This window comes from Cynocephalus volans, chromosome 13, assembly GCF_027409185.1.
Source record: "Cynocephalus volans isolate mCynVol1 chromosome 13, mCynVol1.pri, whole genome shotgun sequence".
In the NCBI taxonomy this organism is placed as follows: Eukaryota; Metazoa; Chordata; class Mammalia; order Dermoptera; family Cynocephalidae; genus Cynocephalus; species Cynocephalus volans.
The window spans coordinates 74032660-74048838 of record NC_084472.1 but is presented as its reverse complement, the minus strand read 5'-3'; positions in this window follow the sequence as shown (position 1 = coordinate 74048838).

The following is a 16179-nucleotide window of genomic DNA, read 5'->3' as shown; positions in this document are numbered from 1 at the left end:
GGAAATGCCACAGAGCAGGAATGCATATGAGTTGTTTAAGAATTGTGCCAGATGCAGACAGGGGAATCATGGTGTCAAGGTTGCAGCAGTGAATAAGGACAAGCTGGTGTTGTACAGACCAGGGTAAAAACTGGGGCTTTTATTCTGAGGGCAGTGTGCCTCTGGAATGTTTTAAGCAGGAAAATAGCCAGATATGACTTTCATTTAAAGTATCTTTCTGGTTTCTCTGCAGAAAATGGGTTGTCAGGAGGACAAGCGTGGAGCAGGCAACAGATGGGATTCTTTTGTGATAGGTTTCGTGAAAAGTCGTAAGAACTGGATATGTTTTTAGGAGAGGCAATGGAATTCAGCAATAAATTGGATGGTATGTATGGGAAAAAGAAAAGAAAAGGAATCCATGGTGACTTCCAGGCTTTGGTTTGAGCATCCGGATGGATGGAGTTGCCCTGGTGCTGAGTTGAGAAGAAGCTGGGAGGAGGAGTTGGTGGTGGTGGTGAGGTGAATCCCAAGTTCATCTGATCGTGTTGAGATTCCGATAAATGTGTAGGTGGAAAAGTCAGGCAGGCAGCTGCTGGTATGAGTCTTTAGCAGAGAGGTCAGGGTTAGAGACATAAAGAAGGTACAGTCAATAGAAGGCTTTTTTATTTTTAGGAAGGAAAATATTGTATATGTTAAGCATATACCAATATTTGGGCATATATGGGAATAATCCAAAATACAGAAGAACATTGATGATGCAGGTGAAGGGTTTAAGTCTGAAAGAAGGGGTATGACACAGAGAGCGCTGGAGGCACAGACCTTTGAAAGCGGCGAAACCTCTTCATCCATCTGTAACAGGAAAGTGAGCAGGTCTTTTCCTGCTGTCCAACACTAATGAGTAGGATTCAAGGCGAAGTTCAGACAATGGGGAGTCAAATGCCTTTCTCAGGGGGTCCAAAACTCTCTATGTAAACAGTAGTGTGCACATACAGAGAAGACTACCGAGTCCTGCATGTTGATGCAGGTGCAAACACTACTGTTATTTATTTATGTACTTTTAATTTTTTCTCCCACAGAAGAACCTTTAAGCATCACTCATAGAGAATGGGGTGCCTCTGGGAAGAGGAGGCCAGGGTCTCATCCCTGATTGAAAGCCACTCATCTTCCTTCAGTGCCTGTTTAGGTGGAGGAAAGGAGACACAGAGAGAGATGCCAGAGAGGAGAGCCCAGCAGGGAAATTTCTTCAACTCCCTCCAAAGGGTTTATAGCGAGTCATGTAGACACCAAGGAGGAGCGTGGGCAGGTAGAACCTTACCCGGGTGCCATCGCACTAGGGGCACACTAAGACAGAAGCTGTCCGGTGGATGGCCAGACAGAGGTGGGGAACAGCTGAGAAGCTTAAGTTGGAAGGATCCCCACACAGGCACAGACCCCTATGAAGGCAGACACGTGGATAAATACTACACCATTTTATGTAAGGGACGTGAGCATTTGTGGATTTTGGTATCCACAGGGAGTCCATTCTTTAAGCCACTTTCCATAATCTATTCCCTGTTATAAGTTCCCACTCTTATTATCAAAAGCCTATGTGCTTAACACCCATAATGCCTGTATAAGCTATTAAACTGAGCAAAATATTTATTTCTAATCTTAAAATATGAAATTGAATTAAATCTGTGGCTGTCGGTTTCAGAAAGGGGTGTGGGGTTGTGTTGCTTTGTGTTGCTTTGCCCCCCCACGGATTTGTCACCCCACTTCCCCTGGGTGACAGAGACACAAAGGATTACGGAAAGCCAATCTCTTCTGAGCAATGAGAAGCCCCAAAGTGGTTAACTTCCCTGGAACCCTCAAGTGAGAGACATCCCTTCCTTGAGAAATTAACCCCGAACTGGGGTTCTCTTCCTGCATTTATTTTCCAGACCAGAAAGTTACAGGAAAAGAACATAGGTGGGGTTATAGTTTAACAATGTAGGCTGGTAACTTTCAGTGAAACAAGCTAGATGACATTCCATTAGACAATTAAGTGGTCCTATCAACAACAGCTTGATCTTAGCAAACATTCCTTCTCCCTCCAGCAATTTTCCAGCAACTTAGATATCAATCAGTAACTAATCTGTCTTTGAGCCAGCAACCTTGCTGTTCTTATCTTGCAACAGAGACTTTATAGCCTTAGGAAAATTTCCAGTCCTCCACAAGGTCAATATTTGAAACTGCAAAGCTTTGGAAAACCAGGCCCTATGAGGCACATTTGCTTTACAGTATATTCCCCAGGGTCAAGGGACGGTTTTTCTGTAGAGATGGGTGATATCACAACCTGTTTGTACAACGACGGGAAAATTCCACAGAAAGGAAAGAGCTGTTTCTGGAGAAAGATGGTATCCTTGAGAGCCGAGAGGCTGTGAGAAGATTCAGCACACACGGGGGTGTGCTGCTGTCTGTGGGAACAGGGACAGGCCCATCACTCTGTTCTGATGCCAGGACATCTAGGGAACTGGATCAGATAAAAGTAGAATATGGATGTCCTCTTCCTATGGTTTCAGTTTTCTCAGTGATACAATACATGGGTGAGATAAGCAGACTGGAAGTGAGGATTAGATGTGAGGTGATCTGATTTTCTTTATCAAGGATCTAAGGTAGAAAAAGTACGACTGCATGCTCCCCGGGGTCACAGAAATCTCCTTTTCCCAAGTGTTGTCTGCTGCAGTTTCTGGATGGCAGGTGCTGGGTTCACACAGAATCTGGGATTTTTTTCTGATGGAGCTATTTGTTCACATGGCAGAAGAGATTGACTGCTGCAGGAGGGTGCACTGGGTGCTGCTGACATCTTACAGCAACCTGCTCAGCCCCATGATTGGAGAGCTCGTACTCAGCTCACACCTGTAGCAGACTTTGCTTCATCCAAGTTTAAAGCAGTTGTTAAGTTGAACCACGTGAAGTTGCTGATATTCTGTTTTTGACAAAAATGGAAATTCATATGGTCCAACCTCATACTTAGACTATAGATTTTTCATCTCAGGGAGATAGTAAAATAATTACCATTCCTTTAAGTTTTGTAGTTCAGAATAGTTTAATGGTTATAATCTATGAGAAATGGATACAATGTAAATACAAATGACACGAAACAGATACTTTCTGGCCAATAGCACACACGCCCACTTTTGTTTCCCATCCAGTGTCCCCAAGTATCTCTCAGAGCTGGACAGAACAGCACAGGAGAGCAGGCTTATCCACCGTCCAACGAGCAATGCTGATACATCCTAAGAATCTTGTCTTTTGAATTACATCTCGAACACCTAAAATAAAATTTAAGCCCCAATTAAAAGATATTTTTAAAGGCGGATCCTAAGATGGCGGTGGCTGCGGCGGTTGGCGCGGAGTAGCTGAGGTGGAAAAGGCGGCCACTGGGCCTTAGGCAGCTGGGAAACTTGTGGACCTTCCTCTTGCCATCTCATAAGGGAGGACCGCTGCTGGTGGCCAGTCGTGGGGGCTGACCGCCACTTTGCCCTAGGCAGGAGAGGCTGCCTCGTTTACAGGCAACAGCTTTGAAGTGTGGAGCAGGAAAAGAATTGTTTCTTAGCTGCAAAAGCGAGTCTCTAAATAGGGAACACGGTGCCGGGGCCGCTGTCAACACTGCCAGGATCCCGGAGGCCGGGGCCACGCTGAAGGTGGCCAGCTGCCCTATTCACGATTTGAGGTTTCAGGCTGGCATAAAAGAAGATTCCTGGGAGTGCCCAAGCCGCGCCGCGGGACCGAGTGAGCAGCCCGAGGCGGTGGCGGCTGAAGACGGGGATGGCAACGACGCAGAGGCAGAGAGGGAGCTGCCTGGCCCGGCCCAGCCCCATGAGTGACCCCCGGCCCAGCCCTGCCTTGGGGGTGGAGGCCCGCCCGGCTTCCGCCTGCCCCACTGGGCCACTCACTGGCCCCGGGGCTGCCTCCATTTTCTCAGGTGGTGGCGGCTCCGGCCTGGCTCGACCAGGCCTGTCCTCCTCGCCTGGCTCGGCTCTTCACTGAGCCTTCCTACTTGCTTGCCCTGGCGTGGGGCTTCCCGGGGCCTGCGGGCCAGCCTCCATTCCCACTCCCTCCACAGTTCTCTGGCGGGGCTGGTGGCGTGAGGTGTCCACGGCCAGGGTCGGGAGGGCAAGGATATGGACTGGGCCAACTGTCACTCCACCGCACCCTGGGCTCCAGCCCCCGGTAAACTTCCTGTTACTGGGAGGCAGATACCATCTCTGCGGCCACCAGTTCGGAAAAACGCCTAACCGATTTCTGGTTAGGAATAGTGTGGTTGGAGCCTTCCTGAGTTCACTTGAACCTGCCGGAGAGCTGACTGACGGTGGACGCCGGAGTTGGTCCACGCCAGGGGATTCAAAGGTGAACTGTGTGCTGCGGGCTCCTCCCCCAAAGAGCTCACGCTCTGGTGTGGGAGATAAGACAAGTACACAAATAACCGCGATACCAGGAGGAAGGTGATAATTCCCGAGAAAGATCTACATAGTGCTACAAAAGCACCCAGAGCGACCGGTCATCTGCGCCTAGCGGAAACATGTTAGACTTCCTGGGTGAGGCGGTGCTGAGTAGGGTCTTGTAGGCCCGGCTGATAGACAAGGGTTGCAGAAGACACATCGCAGCCCAGCCCAGTGCGCACAGAGCAGGGAGACTTCCGGCTAGGGAGGCAGAGACTCGGCAGACAACACACACCCTGCGGGGCCGCCACTGCGAGATGCAGCAGCCCAGCCTAGTGCGCACAGAGTGGGGAGACATCCGGCTAGGGAGGCGGAGACTCGACAGAAACTACAAACGCTGTGGGGCCACCACTGCGTGATCAAGCAGCCTGGGCCAGAGCGCACAGAACAGGGAGAAGTCCTGCACGGGAATTGGAAGCTCAGCAGAGACCACACACCCTGCGGTACTGCCCCGTGATCCAGCAGCCCAGCAGAGTCCAAGCTGACCAGAGAGGTGACTCCCGGAGAGGCCCAAGACCCGAGGCAACCATACACACAAGGCACTAGAGGCCAACTGAGCAGTCACGGAGGTAGCCATACCAAATTGGCAACCACAGCAACATCTTAGTTAGTCAGTAGTCTCAAACCGGTGGACTGTGAAACTCCCTGACACAATGAATAAACATCAAAAAAAAGATACCAGAAATACAGAAAATCAAAAAAGTACACCACCAAAAGATAATAAATCTCAAACTCTAGATCCTATAGAACAAGAAGCCCTTGAAATGACTGACAAGGAATTTCAAGTGATAATTCTAAGGAAACTGAATGAGATACAAGAAAACTCAGCCAGACATCATGAGGAAATGAGGAAAAGTATACAGAACCTGAAAGAGGAAATGTACAAGGAAATCAATGTCCTGAAAAAAAATGTAGCAGAACTTGCCGAAATGAAGAAGTTATTCAGCTAAATAAAAAACACAACAGAGAGTTTAACCAGCAGGCTTGTGGAAGTTGAAGAGAGAACCTCTGAACTTAAAGATGGGCTGTTTGAAATAACACAAGCAGACAAAAAAAGAAAAAAGAATCAAAGACATTGAAGAAAATCTGAGAGAGATATCAGACAACCTTAAGCGCTCAAATATCCGAGTCATGGGTATTCCAGAAGGGGAGGAAAACGGAGATTGCATTGAAAACATATTCAACAAAATAGTGGCAGAAAACTTCCCAGATATAGGAAAAATCACAGATCTTCAGATCCAGGAAGCTCAATGATCTCCAAATGTATTCAACCCAAAAAGGCCCTCTCCAAGACATGTTATAGTCAAACTGACAAAACTCAGAGACAAAGAGAGAATCTTTTTTTTTTTTTTTTTTTTTTTTCATGACCGGCACTCAGCCAGTGAGTGCACCGGCCAGTCCTATATAGGATCCGAACCCGCGGCGGGAGCGTTAGAGCGCTCCCAGCGCCGCACTCTACCAAGTGCGCCACGGGCTCGGCCCCAAAGAGAGAATCTTAAAAGCTGCAAGAGAGAAGCATCAAATCACCTATAAGGGAGACCAAGTCAGGCTAACATCAGACTTTTCATCACAAACCCTAAAAGCTAGAAAGGAATGGGATGATATATTCAAAATACTAAAAGACAAAGATTGCCAGCCAAGAATACTCTGCCCTGCAAGGCTATCCTTCCAAAATGAAGGGCAAATAGTATATTTCTCAGACAAACTAAAACTGCGGGAGTTCACTACTACCACACAACCACCCTTACAAGAAATCCTCAAGGGAGTACTGGGTTTGGTTCCTGAAAAATAACTACCACTGCCATAAAAACCCAAGAAAAATCAAAACCCACTAGTATAATAAAAATGGCATTCATGAAGAGAAAACAAACAAACAAATGTTGGAGGAGCCAGATTTATAAAACAAACTCTATTAGACCTAAAGAAGGAAATAGACGCTAATACCATAATAGCAGGGGACCTGAACACCCCACTGTCAATACTAGACAGATCATCTAGGCAAAGAATCAGTAGAGAAACACAAGATCTAAACAATACTCTAGACCAATTGGAATTGGCAGATATCTACAGAACATTCCATCCAACAACCTCAGAATATTCATTCTTCTCATCAGCACATGGATCATTCTCCAGGATAGATCACATATTAGGTCACAAATCAAGTCTCAATAAATTCCAAAAAATTGGAATTATCCCATGTATTTTCTCAGACCACAATGGATTAAAACTAGAAATTAACAACAATCGAAACTCTGGAAACTATACACACACATGGAAATTAAACAGCATTCTACTTAATGACATATGGGTCCAAGAAGAAATCAAGCAGGAAATCAAAAAATTTCTTGAAACTAATGAAAATAATGATACATCATAACAAAACCTGTGGGATACTGCAAAAGCAGTATTAAGGGGGAAATTTATTGCATTAAATGCTCACCTCAGAAGAATGGAAAGATGGCAAGTGAACAACCTAACACTTCACCTTAAAGAACTAGAAAAACAAGAATAATCCAAACCTAAAGTTAGCAGACGGAAAGAAATCATTAAGATCAGAGCAGAACTTAATGAAATTGAAACCCAAAAAACAATACAAAAGATCAATGAATCAAAAAGTTGGTTTTTTGAAAAGATAAATAAAATTGACAAACCATTAGCATGGCTAACAAAAAAAAGAAGAGAGAAGACTCAAATAATAAAAATTAGAAATGAAAAAAGCGATATTATAACTGATTCATCTGAAATACAAGGAATCATTTGAGACTACTATAAACAACTATACGCCAACAAATTTGAAAATCTGGAGGAAATGGATAAATTTCTGGACACACACAAGCCCCCCAAAACTGAACCATGAAGACGCAGAAAATTTGAACAGACCAATAACAATAAAGGAGATTGAAGCTGTTATCAGAAGGCTCCCAACAAAGAAAAGCCCAGGACCAGATGGATTCACAGCAGAATTTTACCAAACATTCAAAGAGGAATTGACACCGATTCTTTACAAACTATTCCAAAAGATTGAAACAGACGCAAATCTCCCAAACTCATTCTATGAAGCAAACATCATCCTGATACCAAAACCAGGTAAAGATATAACCAAAAAAGAAAACTACAGGCCGATATCCTTGATGAATATAGATGCAAAAATCCTCACTAAAATACTAGCAAACAGAATACAGCAACACATATGTAAAATTATTCACCACGATCAAGTGGGATTCATCCCAGGGATGCAAGGTTGGTTCAACATACACAAATCAATAAATGTGATACACCATATTAATAAACTCAAACACAAGGACGACATGATCATCTCTATAGATGCTGAAAAAGCATTTGATAAAGTTCAGCACTCATTCATGACAAAGACCCTCTATAAGTTAGGTATAGAGGGAAAGTATCTCAACATAATTAAAACCATATATGCCAAACCCACTGCCAATATCATCCTGAATGGGGAAAAGCTGAAAGCTTTTCCTTTAAGAACAGGAACTAGACAAGGATGCCCACTCTCACCACTCCTATTCAACATAGTGTTGGAAGTACTAGCCAGAGCAATCAGAGAAGAGAAGGAAATAAAGGGCTTCCAGACTGGAAAAGATGAAGTCAAACTGTCTCTGTTTGCAGATGACATGATCGTATATATCGAACAGCCTAAAACCTCAACAAAAAAACTCTTGGAATTGATAAATGATTTCAGCACAGTAGCAGGATACAAAATCAACACACAAAAATCAGTAGCATTTCTTTTCTCCAACAGTGAACATGCAGAACGTGAAATCAAGAAAGCCTGCCCATTTACAATAGCCACCAAAAAAATAAAATACTTAGGAATTGAGTTCACCAAGGAGGTGAAAAATCTCTATAATGAGAACTACAAACCACTGCTGAGAGAAATTAGAGAGGATACAAGAAGATGGAAAGATATCCCATGCTCTTGGATTGGAAGAATCAACATAGTGAAAATGTCCATACTACCCAAAGTGATATACAAATTCAGTGCAATCCCCATCAAAATTCCAAAGACATTTTTCTCAGAAATGGAAAGAACTATCCAGACATTTATATGGAATAATAAAAGACCACGCATAGCCAAAGCAATGCTGAGCAAAAAAAATAAAGCTGGAGGCATAACACTACCTGACTTTAAGCTATACTACAAAGCTATAATAACCAAAACAGTATGGTACTGGCATGAAAACAGACACACTGATCAATGGAATAGAATAGCGAATCCAGAAATCAACCCACACACTTACTGCCATCTGATCTTTGACAAAGGCACCAAGCCTATTCACTGGGGGAGGGACTGCCTCTTCAGCAAATGGTGCTGGAATAACTGGATATCCATATTCAGGAGAATGAAACTAGATCCATACCTCTCACCATATACTAAAATCAACTCAAAATGGATTAAGGATTTAAATATACACCCTGAAACAATAAAACTTCTTAAAGAAAACATAGGAGAAACACTTCAGGAAATAGGACTGGACACAGACTTCATGAATATGACCCCAAAAGCACGGGAAACCAAAGGAAAAATAAACAAATGGGATTATATCAAACTAAAAAGCTTCTGCACAGCAAAAGAAACAATTAACAGAGTTAAAAGACAACCAACAGAGTGGGAGAAAATATTTGCAAAATATACATCTGACAAAGGATTAATATCCAGAATATATAAGGAACTCAAACGACTTTACAAGAAAAAAACAAGCAACCCAATTAAAAAATGGGCAAAAGAGCTAAGTAGGCATTTCTCTAAGGAAGATATACAAATGGCCAACAGACATATGAAAAAATGCTCCACATCACTCAGCATCCGGGAAATGCAAATCAAAACCACACTGAGATACCATCTAACCCGAGTTAGGATGGCTAACATCCAAAAGACTCTGAACGATAAATGCTGGCAAGGTTTCGGAGAAAAAGGAACTCTCATACATTGTTGGTGGGACTGCAAAATGGTACAGCCTCTATGGAAAATGGTATGGAGGTTCCTCAAACAATTGCAGATAGATCTACCATACGACCCAGCTATCCCACTGTTGGGAATATACCCAGAGGAATGGAAATCATCAAGTCGAAGGTATACCTGTTCCCCAATGTTCATCGCAGCACTCTTTACAATAGCCAAGAGTTGGAACCAGCCCAAATGTCCATCATCAGATGAGTGGATATGGAAAATATGGTATATCTACACAATGGAATACTACTCAGCTATAAAAACGAATGAAATACTGCCATTTGCAACAACATGGATAGACCTTGAGAGAATTATATTAAGTGAAACAAGTCAGGCACAGAAAGAGAAATACCGCATGTTCTCACTTATTGGTGGGAGATAAAAATTAATATATAAATTCGCACACACACACACACACACACACACACAAAAAAAAACCGGGTTGGGTGGGGGAGAAGATATAAGAACCACACTTACTTGACGTTTATACGAGAAGCAAACAGAGGGGATACTGGTGGTGGGGAGTGGGGGAGTGAGGAGGGAGGGAGGTTTTGGTGAGGGGCAACAATAATCAGCCACATTGTATATCGACAAAATAAAATTTTAAAAAAATTAAAAATTAAATAAATAAATAAAGTTGACCGGTAAGGGGAAAAAAAAAAAAAAAAGAAGGAAGGAAGGATGAATGAAGAATCAAATTTCTGCTCTTTCACCAGGACTGAATCTTTTCCCAATTAAAAAAAATTTTTGAACAACAAAAAAAAAATAGTGGCGGTAGAATAAATACGCTTTTGACAAGGAAAAAAAAAAAGACAATTGCCAACTTAACTAAGATTTTTCATTTAAGCAAGATATTCTTCTTAAGATAGAATTCTGTTGGTTTACTACTCTAGTCTGACCATATTTACCATTAAATTGAGTTGCCATTTCTCAATTCAAAGAAACGTGCTATTAAAAATTTATTAAAACTGAGGGCAACTTAATTCTAGTCCATTTATCTTGACTGAGGAAAAGTTATATTACAGCACTCATGAGCATGGACTCAGAAGCCAAACTGCCTAGGTTTGCATTCTGGCCCCTCCACTCACACTAGCTGTGTGGTGTTAGGTATGTTATTCAACATCTCCATGCCTCTATTTGTCTATAATATGGGATAATATGAGGGTACTTCAAAAAGTTCATAGAAAAACAGAATGGAAAGATAATACAAATTTTCCCATGAGCTTTTGGAAGTACCCTTGTACTAGTGCTACTTCATAGGGTTATTATAAGAATTAAATGATGTAAACTATTAGAATAGTGCCTCACATAGTAAGATCCATATAAATATTAGCTACTGTTAGTACTACCATTACTACTATTAATATTACTACTTCTTTTTCTTCTACTACTACTACCATCACCACCATCACCAGCACCACTACTCTCACCACCACTACTATGGGAACAGGAGGGAAATTTTCTGATAGATAAAACTAGTTATATCAACATAATGTGCTCCAGATTACAAAGCTCTTTCTCACAACAGCTCTGTGAGAGGTTTTATCCCTCATTTCTAGAATATGAGGCTCAAAGTGGTTATGTGACTAGTTTAAAACACACAGAAAATAAGTAAACAGTACAAGTAAAATTCAGACTCAGGCCTCTGAACTCTTTCTACTACATCATCTACTGCCTGGAATAATAAGACGTGGTAGAATGCCAAGTACTTACTAAAAATAAAGATGGATATAAATAAGTTGTTTATATCCTCCAATTCCGCCTCACCAGTGGGTAGCAGAAGCCTCTAGATCAAGGATACGGGAGGTAAACCTCCCCATCTTCCCTGTCCCTATGTCCATATACATTTCCCGACATCCACTCTTCTTCATTTACTCTTGCGTATTGCTGAATCAGAGGACTTATGTTAATTTTGAAACAATTTAGTCCCACTACGTCAGATTTAAGAAGAGAATGCTGAGTCTAAAGAATAAAACATAAATCCCCTGAAGCTCCCTTCTAAAGAGAATCAAGCTCTATTAATTCTCTTAATATATTCTCCCTATTTTTACATTCACATTTTTATCACCTTCATTCAGGTTCTTTACATTGTACTCACAAACTAATAAAACTGCCTCACATCCAATATACTACCAATTTCTTAATCTTCCTGAAATACCATAAAGACTCTGAGACACCCTAAAGGCAAAGACTATTTCTTTATATACTTCCCACAATACCTAACATAAAGTTATGCTTAATAAATAGCTATTAACTTAAGAAATTAGGTCATTGAAGGAAGAAGGGTAAAGAAATATACTTTTCAGGAAAAGGAATTGGTATCAAGATTTTTCTAGCATTTTTATAAATAATATGGAAGTCAACACACTGAAAATACTGAAAATATTGAAATCTCCAAGTTTATAAGTGCTACTTTTCTGACATAAAAAGACTGAATAAGAACCACCACTGTAGTATGAACTTACTAAAAATTGGCCAATATACAAAGAAACAGATTTAGAGAAAACTGATACATAAATGATGCATAAATCATTTAGTAAGCAGGGGCCTGAGAGACCACCACATTGTATTTCTGAAGACAATAGTTTAATTTACCATAGAGGCCAAGAAAAGCAATAAAATGTTTTTGTTTTTTTTAGAGTTCATTCACTGCACAAATATTTATTGGGTGCTTATGTGTGCCAGGTACTCGGGTTACAGTGTGATCAACAAAAAACAAATCCCTGTCCTCTGGAGGTTTACAGAGGAAACCTGTTTATAATCTCATAAACAACATAAAACTAACATTATATGTGCACAGAGTATGAGTAAGTTCATAAAAAGGGGAAGGAATTAACTTAGATGGGAAAGGCAGAGAAGGCTTTTCCCTGGAAGTAAGTTTTAAGTTGTGTATGAAGAATAAGCAGGAGTTGGCCAGGAAAGAATGAGATCAGTAACTTTTAAGGCAAAAAGAACATAGTGTACCTGAGGTGGGAAAAAGCCTCACTTGTTTAGGAAGGGAAAGAAAGCCAGGAGGGCCAAGTGGTATAAGATGAGGAAGGAGGGCAGTCAAATCATAAAAGCCTTCCTATGGATGTTGTCATAGATTGTGGATTTTAGCCCAACTTCAATGAGAAACCCCTAGTGCCACTGAAGCAAAGGCACTAAAAACATAAATCATTACTGATCCCATGGAAGGTGTATACTTACCTAACTTGACAAAGTTCTATTAGATGTCTCATACATTTAAAAAAAAGAAAAAAAAAAAAAACTTGGAAAATAGTCCAATATACCAACCAAGCAAATAAAAGGACATCTACAAAGGCAGAGAAAAAAAATTTAACTAGAACCCAGGCCACAGCACAGACAGGACAATATAACTGGTAAATTTAATGCCATTTTTTAACATAATATTTTGGATATATTTTCAAGATGCTAATTCTAGCATATAAAATAGACCTTCAGCAAATTCATATTTATTAAAATAATATATATTTGTAAGGTGTTATTTAAGGGATATGGAACAAGTTAAAATTCATCAACTATTGTTGATGTTCAAGAGACCACAAAATTATTACTATATCCCAACATAAAGAAACATCTCAAAAATTTAGTAGTAGTTGTTCTTTTGTAACTGAGTTAGGAACGATGACAGTGTAAAGATTAAGGTGTAAGAGGCAGGAGTTGAAAAACTCCTATTTCTTGAAAGAAGACAACCAGGAGAACAGAGAGGATGAAAAGAAGGAAAAAAATCCTATTGAAAGTCCCCAAAAATCTGATATCTGTAGTACAGAGTTATTAATGAGAAACAACTAAAAAATATATATTTAAAAGTAAAGTAACATGAAAAGTACCTGCAAAACCTGACAGGTCAATAGAAAGTGATGAACTAGTTGAACTTTGAATAACGGCTTCATGTTAAACATCTGCTGGTGGTGATGTGCTCAGATAAGGACTTCCAAAGCCGCTAGCAGGGTTTCCCAAACACCTTGCTGAGAAAATAAACACACTCCAATTAGCACACAGCTACTGAAAAACATGCTGCATGCTTTGTAGAACACACACAATATAACAATTTAACACTGTGTATATATTTAGTGTCAAAGATTAAATTTGTCTGAAAAAAACAAATCATAAGATTTATCCTCTATTATTTTTTGTTGTCAACAGGTCATTTCTAAATACCTATGTTGAATGCAATACTGTATTCAGTGCTTTAGTATATTACCCTTTCTTTGATGTTAAATGATATATAAGTATTTTCAAAAGATGAATGACCTTGAGAGAATTATTCAAATTAGAGAAGCCTACATATGACCAATATAATTATTTTCAAATAATTTATGTTCAAAGAGTGTTATAAAAACTGTATAAATTTCAATGCTAATTGGCATATGCAGGATTTAATGAAATAATTTTAGAACAAACAGTACTAAATTGAAAAGTCACAAACAATGTGAAAACTCCACTTTTGGATTAATTTAATTTTTAGTCCAAATAATAAAATTCTCTGCACAATTACAAACTGCATCTTCAAAGAGTAGTTAGCATCCTTTAAAGGTGCTTTAAAATGCTCTCCCATATTGAATCAACCTTAAATTATCCACAATACTAGAGAAAAAGAACTTACATAGATAACTAATATTGAAAGATAGTCTCCACCTCACTTTATTACCCTAATTGACCTCTCAACGAAGCAGTTAACAAGAAGCTTGGGTTGCAGGTCTTAGTATTTCTCCTGCCATTATTGGACAGTAATAAACAATGAAAAGGCCAAGGAATTGATGGAATTAATCATACTACTCTCACCAAGGCCTCTCTCTTCACAGATGGAGCTAAGATGCCCTAAAAGAAAAAGCCATATGAAAACTGGGAGACAAGGCAGCCTAAGTAGGAAAACTTGATTCAAACAGGTTTGAAAAATAGTGCCAATGTAAACAAATCACCACCACCAACAACAAAACAACAAAAATCAAACTCGGTTCAAAAACAATTAATTAGATAAGAAAATATTTCAAATCCAAAAGTGTCTTAATAATTCTGAATTTTTTTAAAAAATGTTTTTTATCAGACAACCCCAAATTTGCTTGTCCTTTTGAAATACTAAATAAGCTAACTGTCCCTCATTTAATTAAGTTAAATTTTCCAATCTGTAACTGAGCACATTCTTTATTATATAATTTTACTGCCTTTGATCTAATTTGTTTACGTATGCTATCCCTGCATTGATTTGCTTTCTCTCCCTACAATATTACACATATTTTTATCTATCTACTGATCTATCTCTATGGCTATTTTAGGTTTAAAAGCGAATACTAAAAATGAGAATAGGAATCACAACAAATTACAAAGTTTAAAAAATTGACAAATACCATAAATACCACAAAATACAGAAAAATTGCAATAGTTTTTAAGCTGCTTTTTAATACCTTTTTCTTATGCTTTGTAGCTTCACACTTTTTGACTGCCTCTTCATATAACAATAATTTTGTAATATAATTTTCTATAGGAATAGAAAAATAATTTTCTTTCCTCTAGTAAGTTTGAGCTAAATTTATTTTATAATTACAGATAAGAAAACTTTTTTTAGCTTCACAACTTGTTATTGAGGATGTTAAATTTTTGGAGACTATTGCCAAACTTGCAAATAATACATTTTAAAAAAATTCTAAAGATATATATTCTGAATTGCATTTTAAATAATTATGTTTGATGATAATGTTATATTCTACCTCTAGACAATTTAGTTTTTTCAAAAATCACCAATACCTACTAGAACCCTGCCACACTCGGGAGGGGGACAGTCTACACTATAACTAAGAAGACTGTGTAAGCCTATTCCATTAAGAATGTTTACAAATAGGGCAGAAAGGAAACATACCTGTACTTATTTTCTAGCTGGGTCCTTGTGAAGACCAGTTTCTCCATTCTAGGTGTTGAGATTCAGTGCCCAGACCTAACATCTATCTATGTTGCTTACTCCATGCTTATGATGAGGCCTTGCCCTACACACAACAATCCCAGCTCTGCCTCCTAGCCAGCATGGTCTCCCATTCAGAAGTATGTCCATTTCCCTCTCCTGCACCTGACACCCCAGACTCTTAACAGGCTCCCCTTTCAGAGTTTATGAGAAATATAAGCTCCCAACTGATCCAAATGAGCCCATATGCTCTTGCCTGAGTACAGTGCTCTCAACCAGCCCAAGTTCTGATCTTGACCTTCCAGTTCAGCAGTACTCATGGCTGTTCAAAACTTTGAATTGGAAATATCTATAGATTTCCATTTATAATTAATATAACATGGAAGTAGTAAATTCATTCTTTTCTTCAGAAGAATTAGATGAATATTTAAAAGTACATGTTTCTATTTACAGCAGCTAAAATGTGGAAGCTATCTAAGTGTCCCTTGATGGATGAATGACTAAGCAAAATGTAGTGTATCCATACAACAGAGTATTACTCAGCTTCAAGAAGAAAGAAAATTCTGACATATGCTACAACAGGGATGAACCTAGAGGACATTATGCTAAGTGAAATATGCTAATCACAAGAAGACAAATCCTATATGATTCCACCTATATAAGGAACTTAGTCAAAATCATACAGTCAGAGAGAGAATGGTGGTTGCCAATGGCTGTGGAAAGGGAGGAATGGGGAGTTATTGTTTAATGAGTACAGAGGTTTGGTTTTAAAAGATGAAAATTGTTATGGAGATGGATGGTGGTGATGGTTGCACAACACTGTGAATGTACTTGATGTCACTTAAAAATGGTTATGATAGTAAATT